We start from the raw sequence: 10,047 nt of genomic DNA on the forward strand, positions 1-10,047 counted from the left end.
ATTGGTTTGAATTGTAAAGAATCTCAAGTATTATTTTGGAAATTCATCAAAGGACCTAATGGATACAAGATCGAGACATTTGGAAGACTTTTAATCATAGGAAACAAATGTAAGATGAATGCATGGGTGCACTTAGGTTTTACATATCATTTCATGCATCTTTGAAAACACAGTTTATTCTTTAAAATTACAATTTCATTAAAACCTAAGTTTTATCAAATGTACCTTAGGCAAAACGTTTCAAAATTGACATATTAATTTACCTAAAGACCTTGCCTAAGTGTTTTGAAAAGAAAAGAACTAAAAAAGATAGGTTTTCGGGGCCAAAAGGCTGAACCGGTCGAGGCACTGGCCAACCAGCTCAACTGGCCAGGGAACTGGTCGACCGGTTGTCCTTATCCGATCGAGGTTCGGCCGAGGTCTGGTCGAAGCAACAGTTACCTGCCAAAGCATTAAATACTCCAACGGCTAGTAAACCTGTTGACCCCCAACTTGACCGGTTGAGGCTGCTTTTTGTTTTTTTTGGGTCCCGAGGTTAGAAACCTATAAATTAAGAGTTCTACTTCATTTATGACATAGAGAACATTTGCATTCAATTTTCTACCCACTTGTTCTTGCCTTAAAAGCTCTCATTTCTTTCTTGGTGCATTAAATCTACACTTGCATATCCTTTAATGCATCTTTGTATTTCATCCTAGCTTTGATTTGTATTTGAGCTATCATTGAGCTAGGTTGAGGGATTCATTCTTGTAAAAATTGAGTGTTAAAGCCTTCAAGTGAGTTGAATCTTGAAGAGATTATGTAAGAGCTCATTAAAGCCGGAATCCAAGTGTAAAGGAGATTGGAAGCTTGGTTGAAGCTTCAAGTTAGTGGAACCCTCACTTAGTTAGGAGATTGAGGAGAGTGGACGTAGGCAAGGAAGTGTCGAATCACTATAAAATCTGATTTTGCTTTCTCTAACTCTATCTCTTTATTTTTGCTTCTATTGTGCTTGAATTTGTTGTGTTGAAAAGGATTTTGAAAAACCCAATTCACCCCCCTCTTGGGTGTTTTTCTCATTTAAGTTTAGCCTTTATTTTCTCAATTGGTATCAGAGTTAGGCCTTTTGTTTAAGACTTAATAGTCTAAGAAGAAATGGTCATTCCATCAAGTTCATCTCAAACTGAAAGTTTTGCAAAAAATGGAGCTCCATTTTTTATGAGAACTGACTATCCCTATTGGAAAACTAAAATGACTTGGTATTTACAATCAACCGATTTAGACGTATGGGACATCATTAAAGATGACCCAACTTTCCTACAAAACTAGTTGATGGAGTCATGGTTCTAAAACTTGAGCAAGAATGGAATGAGCTTGATAGAAAAAAATTTCAATTAAATGTTAAGGTTGTTTTAATTTGCAATGTCCTATGGATAGAAATGAAAATATTAGAATATGTCAATGCAAATCGGCTAAAGAAATTTGGAGATTGCTTGAAATAACTCATGAAGGAACAAATCAAGTGAAAGAGTCAAAAATAAATTTACTTGTTCAAAGCTATGAATTGTTTTTTATGAAAGAAAATGAGACTATTGTTGAGATGATCACTAGGTTCACCGACATTGTCAATGGTCTTGAAGCTTTGGGAAAGACCTACAAGGAATCCGAAAAAGTGATGAAGATATTGAGGTCACTCCCATCAAAGTGACATACAAAGGTCACCGCAATTCAAGAAGCAAAAGACTTGACCAAACTACCTATGGAGGAGCTTATAGGGTCATTAATGACATATGAGATCAATTTGGCAAAGAAGCTACAAGAAGGTGAAGACAAAAAGAAGAAGAGCATAGCTCTCAAAGCTACAACTAAGGAAGAAGAAGATGTTGAAGAAGAAAAACCAAGTGAAGAAGATGATGATTTAGCCCTCATCACAAGAAAGCTCAACAAATACATGAGGGGTAAAAGGTTTAGAGGAAGAAGGTTCACCTCTATAAGAGACCTTTCTAAAAAAGAATCTTCATCTCATGGTGACAAGGAGAAATGAGAAGAGAAAAGAGATTTGGTGTGTTTCAAATGCAAGAAACCGGAACACATTAAATATGATTGTCTTCTCTACAAAAGTGAAGCCAAGAGGAGAATGAAGAAGGCAATGATGGCCACTTGGAGTGAAAGTGAAAAATCCTCCAAAGAAGAAAAGGAGAAAGAAGTGGCAAACATGTACTTCATGGCAATAGATGAACTTGATGAGGTAAACTCTAACTTTAGTGATGAAGATATGCATGATGTTTTTGAAGAATTGTATGAGGATTTTGAAAAACATAGTTTGAAAAATAATTCTCTTAAAAAGAAAATTCAAGAACTTGAAGAAGTGAAAGAAAAATTTTCAATTGTTGAAATTTCTAAAACTCATCTTGAAAAAGAAAATGAGATTTTGAGAAAAAAAAAATGAATAGTTGACCTCCTCTCTTTCAATATTTTCTTGTAGACAAAATATTTTGAAATGATTCTAGCTAGCCAAAAATATGTTTTTGACAAACAAGGGCTATGATTCAAATCTTCAAAAAATCAAAAGTATTTTAAAAACTATTTTGTAAAAGAATGCACAAGTGCAAGTCCTTCTACTACTTGCAATTTTTGTGGAAGAGGAGGGCACATTAGTAATTGATTGGAGCCTAAATATGTGCTCTAATGGCACATATTCTATATGATTTGTGCACCAAAAGACATTCAAATCACCCAACTTGACCTAAATCAATGCTAAGGCCTTAGCCATGAGTTTAATTTGTACTTTGGAGACTTATCTCAGGTTCAAGGGAAGAAAATGGTGCAAGTTGAATCACTTTAGATTTTGAAAGATAAAGAAATGGCTAAATGAGGAAATAAGTGAGTCAAAACTCATGGACCATAAGGAAAGGCAAGATGAGGATATCATGAGTTTTTAAGATGAGAAATAACCATTATGGAGTAAGAAAGAAGGCAAGAAAACATGGAAAATGAGGCATGAAGCAAGATTCAGCTGCATGGAAATTTAGAACTCAAAAATCTGATGGCATTATATACTCTGACTTTGAGGACAAATTTAGAGCACTTTCTGGAGTCCATTGTATACATACTATATGTCGTTTCAAAGCTTGGGAAGTCAGGAGTCCAACGCTTCAAACGATGTGCAAATCAGAGCTGAAATGAAGAAGTTATAGCCATTTGAAGACAACTGCACCAAGTTGGAGGGTCATTTCGAAATGATTTCGAAATTCAACTTATAAATTCGAAATCCACTTCGAAATGACACCAATTTCGAATTCACCCAATGCCACTTTGATGTTCCACCTCCTCTACCTCAGGAATTGCATCTATTCAACTTATGAATTCGAAATCCACTTCGATATGACACTAATTTCGAATTCACCCACTGCCACTTTAATGTTTCGCCTCCTTTACCTCAGGAATTGCATCTAGGGCACTTCATCCTTCCTAAGTGGACCCCACACGACTAGAAATCACCATTTTATTATTATTTTTAATCATTTTTAGGAAATTATTTTGTAATAAGTGGCCAATGAGAGTGTGTCACATGTTAGGTAATTGATGATATTATATAAACTCTCTCAATTCTAGGGTTTAGGGATCTTGGATCTTTTTCCAAAGAGTTTGACATTGAAAATGGAAGAAGACGAAAGCTTTGGTTTGTTTTCTTTTTCTTCTTTATTAAATATATTGTTTTTAGTTTCTTTTTATTCAAATTATGGATTTTTACCCTATTATGGATTGTGAATGTGACATCACCCCCATGAGAAGCTAAGAGCCAACTTGGGGCTTGAAGCATGAAAACCTAAGGGCTAGGAAACCTATAGGGACAATGGGTAAATTATTATAACAATGAAATTAATTATTGGTTGGGTGACAATTTATCAATTTTTTTTTTTTATTCTATCATTGTGAGTTAGTTTAGGGAATGATACGGTAGGTTATCACCCGATACTAGTGATTCTTGGTTATTCTCGTCTTCCCTATCGTTATTTGACCCAAAACAAAGCTATAATGAGTAAGAAGGGTTAAAAAGGCAAATCTTAAACTAGTAATTAATCTCATTCATCTGATGGTTTTAGGAATCTATTTTAAAAAGGAAAAATTAGGTTTCGGATGCAATTTTGAGTTATAGAGCTCAACTTGATAGCAAGCGATCAAGGATCCCAAAACCCTAAGATCATATTACTTAAAAGACCGTTGTTTTCTCTAATTTTTATACCCTATGTTGGATTGTGGAAAATCTCAAACTTGAATCAATCAAATTTAAAATCAATATTCATTTTTTTATTAATTTAATTTCTTTTACTTAGTTTCACATTATTCACATATTGTTTTTCACTTTAGGATTTAAACAAAAGCAATTCATTTATTCTAATATTGACAATTTCCATAAGCCAATCCTTGAGGACGATATTACAAAATCTGCAGTGACTCTTTCTCTAGTTTTTCTTGACCAAAGTTGCTACGTAAAAAGGCTAAGCATTTTGGTACAACAGAGAAGTTCGGTCAAGAAATTGGCGCTGTTGCCGGGGAATAGCAATCATCATAACTAAGATATAATGCATTACTTTGTTTTAGTTCTTTTATTTTTTATCTTTATATATATTTTTCTTATGTTTTATGTTTAGTTGGGAAAGAGATCTTTTAGGTAGACTTCAAAGAACAACTAAGGAATCTCAACCAAATATGGAGGACATTGAAGAATCCAACAATAATAACAATAAGCCACGACCACCTATGCAGGACTAAAGAACTATGAGAGAGTTTCTAAATCCTCCCAAGTTGAGCACACCATCATGTTTTATGCTACCTCCAAATCACGATCATGTTACCATTCGGCCTCAAGTGGTACCTCAACTACCCATTTTTAAGGGAACAGAAAATGAAAATTCATACTCTCACATCAAGGAATTTGAGAACATCATTTAAATTTTTCGAGAAGCTAACACTCCCTTGGAGATCTTCCGCATGAAGCTATTCCCCTTATCATTGAAGGATAAAGCTAAGACTTGGTTAAACAGTCTTAGACCCTATAGTATCAGAAATTGGGGCGACCTACAATCAGTGTTTTTGCAGAAATTCTTTCCAACACATAGAACCAGTGCATTGAAAAAAGAGATCTCGAATATGTCACTTGGACCAAGTGGGAGAATGTTAGCATTTTTTTTTTCAATAAAGTGGCCCATATGCCCTTTAAGTTTTTATATCAATTATGGTTTAATAAATAAATAATTTTGGTAGGCTTTGAGAAAATGTTTGTAACTAACTATCTACTTTGAGGGAAATTGGGATAATGGGTATATTTAAAAAAAATTAAAAATTAAAAATTAAAAATAAATAAAAATTGATCCTCTCTCTACCCAGAAAAAAAATATTAGTTTTTCTCTCCATCAAAAAAACATTTGTCAAGCTCAAGGGATCAAGAAAGAGAAACATGATTTGCTCCTATATTTTATTTTTCTTCAATAAATCTATCATAAATTAAGGTATGTTTTCTCTCAATTTTATGTTGTTAAAATCTTATTGTTCTACAATCTTTAGGTATTATGATTTATGTGAAAGTTAGAGTTTTTTTTTTTTTTCTTTCTTTCTATTTTGCATTATGAGCATTTAATAAATTACTAGCACTAGTAAGAAACAAACTTATATGACTCGTCATACATTGGAAGAATAGTTTACAACATATAGTATTGTAGTTAGAGAACCTCTATGGGTAAAAATATTTATAGAAAATCTTAAGCTTGATCAAATAATCGATAACAAGGTTAAGTTATTATGCGATCACCAAACAATTATTACAACCATAAAATGGGTAAAGTGGGACTAAAAGGAAAATATATAGAATTGCAATATCATTATCTTCTAGTTATGATACAAAGGGATGAATTACATGTTAATTATGTGAACAAAAAAAGATGTTTGTTGATTCTTTAACTAAGCCTATAAATATTGAAATTTTAGAAAGCATATCTATGCTATGGAAGATGTTAGATATTATGGCCAAGGAACCCTTTTTCAATGTGATGGGTAAATTTATCAAAAACTTCATATATTATGGGTGCACTACATACACATGCACATATATATACGTCCAACATTTTGTATTTTTAAGAATTAGATGTTGAGTTTTACCAAATCAACTAAATGGATGTCTGCATTGGAAGACTTGTAAGTGGATGAAAATTGGATTAGTTTGTTCCTAAAATATGTTACTTGATTAATTGTGAGATAAATAAGATATAGGAAGATATGGTGCCAAATTTTAAGAAATGTGGTTAAGTTTATATGAGTATATATTTACCTAACAGTAGAAATAATCTATATGAGAAAAGCTTTGAGAAAGCAAAAACTCGTCTGTTATTTGTATTATCTTTATTTCATATTAAAGGGTTTGAAAACAAAGCAATCGAAGAGTTTGAAAAGAAAAAGGATTGAAGAGTTTGAAGAGAAAAGTATTCTAAAACTTTGATGAGGATAAGGTTACTTTGTAATCTAGCATAGATGAATAATATCCGATGAACAAGAGTATTTATTTCATCTTTCTTTATTAATTTGTTTCTTGCTCTTGCAATGATCATTCACATATCCAACTTTAATCCATCTTCGTTGGATTTCTCAATTTAAACTCATAATTGAACTTCATTGTAGCGAGAAGTAAGTCGTGAATTTTTTTTAAAATGATTCATCACCACAATCTAAAAGTCCATTTGATAATGTTTTTAAAAAACACTTTTAGCCTAAAAAATGTTTTTGAAGAAAAATAAAGTATTTAGTAAAATTTAGGAAAAAATTTTAAAAATTTTAAAAAATCATTTGTAGTATTGAAAAATCACTTGTAGTGTTTTCAAGAGAATCAAACAAATGATTCTCCTAAAAACACTTTCAAATAAAACACTTCCACAAAAAACACTTTGAGTAGAAACACTGTCAAACACACTATAAATATCCTTTCAAATCTACTCTATATTCCAAATTAAATTCCATTTTACTAATTTCAAAGCTAGCAGTTTTTGCTCCTTAATTTCAATGTGATATACAAAGGTATGCACTTAGGTAGCTTAAGTTAAGGCATAATATATGAGAACCGATTACTTCCACTTCCAAAATTAAATGGAGACTGATGTTCATTTCCACGATGGTTTTGATGTAGTTATGATTGCCTAAACTCAGTTATCACTATTAATAAGCTTTCATCATTATTAGCAGATATATAGTAGTAGATTACCTTTAATGAAAAATTGAACATTGTTATCACATTCATATCTTAACAAGAAATGTAGCAACATTTGCTCTATAATTGAATTTTATTGAAATACCATACTCATTTCACTCCACATTAATAACATGATATCCCACATAGTTAAGCTCCTCAAAAGTAATTTCCAACCAAGTATATCTAGCTTGAGAATTAGACATTCTCCATCATATATAATCAACCTTCTCACATTAGATATTTTCCTAAAAAATAATAGGGTTTATTACACTTTACTCCTCAATCTATAATTTGTTTTGCACATTGCCCTATCGAGTTCAAAATCAAGCAATGTATCATTCATCCTTTATAATTACATGCAATGTGCATTTTTTCATAGACGTTGTTATGGAAAGGCATGTGCTCTTCGCTTGACTAAGGGCAAAATGATCAATTGAAAAAAAAAAAAAAAAAACTAACTAACCCTCATCTTCTTTTGTTCTTCTTCTTCTCTCTTCACTGTTTCTCTCTCCTCCCCAATCCTTAATCCTCAACCCTCTCTTTGATGAAAAAGCCAATTGGGATGACTGCATCTCTTGAAATTTTAGCCTTGAATCCTCAACCATGTTAAGTATTCAGAGATGGGCTTTGAGGAAGGATGTAATGAAAATAGCAAAAAAAAAAAAAAAAAAAAAAAAACCCACATTCCAAGCCCAAATTCCATTTTATTCTAACTGACAACTCTCACAATTCAGCAAAATCAGGTTCATGGTTATAAGGAGTTGAAGTACCTCTGATTCCCAACCAAAGATCCAAAAAAAACTAAGCTTATTGAAAAAACCTAAATCAAGAATATGGAAATTCTAGCAACTCTATAAATTTTCTGAGAAAATTTTTAACAAAAACAAATCTTTTTGTTGGTGGGCATCTTTTGACAAGTGAAAAAAAGATCCCCAAATGCTTATCTAGCATTGACCACAGTGGAAAATGGGAGGAGAGAGAAAGAGTGAAGAGACAAGCAAAAGAAAAAGAAGAACGAAGGAAGATGGGCCAGTTAGAGATTTAATTTTTTTTTACCCTTTTGCCCTCGATCACACAGAGAGCACATGCCTTTCCGTCCAAAAAAATAATTCTCTCAAAAAAAACACATTGCATACAATTATAAAGGATAAAAGGTATATTGTTCGATTTTGAACTCGAAGGGACAATGTGCAAAACACGCTATAAGTTAGGGTGATAAAAAGTAATAAACCCAAAATAATATGAAAATAATTATAAATAATTACAAGTTAATTTCAAATTGCTCAATCCAAAAAAGAAATCATCTTAACAAATCTATTGTATTACTTGACTTTTAATTGAGTAATACTGATGCTTCTTCTACCTCTAGAATATCTTGATACTTACTCAAGATAAGACCAATTAGGTATTACCATATTCAAAACAAATTTCCCGTACTATTTTGCTTCATCTATTATAAGAAATAATAAACTTTTCTCATCTCCCTTATGATTTCAATACACAACTACCAAAACCATTTATAAATTTCATCTCTAACTCTCAAAATAGAGAGCTTCCTCATTTGGTTTGCAAGAAAATGAAGGTAATAAAAATGGAAAGTAGGTGGTAAATTCCACCCATCAAACACTCACCCCACTAAACCCATCTTATAAATCCCATCTCCCACTCTCAAAACACATGACATGGGAGACATTGCTCTGTGTATTTATAATTGAAAGGGGTTTTGTCATATTGTAAAATGATATAAAATGGAAAAAAAAAAATCTGACAAACCCTACACAAAAAAAAAAAAAAAAAAAGTGAATTAAGAACTTACATGATGTCTTAGGCAATGGTAATAGTGCGAATGTCCTCCAAGGCAAATGTAGTACACAAAGGCAATGTTTGATTCCCGAAAAGTTTAAGGAAAAATGTAAAAAAAAAAAAAAAAAATTGAAAAAACAAAATAAAGGAAATAAATAATAAATTTAAAATCAATAAATTATTTTTATATATTACTCCAAGTTCATGTCACTTATTTAACTCTCTTATATGAATATTAAATAATTTCTAAATGTATAAATTTATTATTAATTTTAATTATATTTGATTCTCTTTTATATTTTTTATGGTAAAACTAAATATGAGAAAATTATTTTCCTTAATGTTTTTCTTCTTTTTAATACTTTCCTATACAACACAGCCAAGAGGATTTTAATTTTCTTTTTTCTTTTTATTTTAAATCTCTACTATCGAAGTTATTACCATCCTTAAGTTTTTTAATTAGTTTTGAAGTTTTAAGTGTGGTCAAATGTCAACATAGGCTTGTAATTGATCATTTTTTAACCAAAAAAGGAAAAAACAAACAAACAAACAAACAAAGAAAAAGTTATCATGGAAATTAGAGAGAACAATAATAAAGAGATTCCAACTAAAAGTTTTATGAAATTTTTTATGCAAAATGTATAGATGAATTTTGCCTAAAGAATACATGGAGCATTCTCTAGACATTAATCATCTACCTCAATAATCTCAACATTAAATGTTTAAAACACAATCATTGAATTTCAATAATTAAATTTTAAAACTATTAAAATCCTGATAATCAAGGTATAATACTTAATCAATTTGATTTACTTTACCATTGAGTAATTTTCACACAATTAAAGACTTGATTTTTCTTTTAATACACCAAGACCCTATTTATTTTTTATTTGAAGCTTTGACACATTTAGTATAATTTGGTACCATTTATTTTGTAATTTACTCAATTTTAGATCTTTTTTCTAAATATAAAAGTCAAAATTTTTTATTTATATCTGAAATTTGGATTACACTTCTATAGTGAT

Source organism: Vitis riparia, chromosome 7 (genome assembly GCF_004353265.1).
Source record: "Vitis riparia cultivar Riparia Gloire de Montpellier isolate 1030 chromosome 7, EGFV_Vit.rip_1.0, whole genome shotgun sequence".
Classification (NCBI taxonomy): domain Eukaryota; kingdom Viridiplantae; phylum Streptophyta; class Magnoliopsida; order Vitales; family Vitaceae; genus Vitis; species Vitis riparia.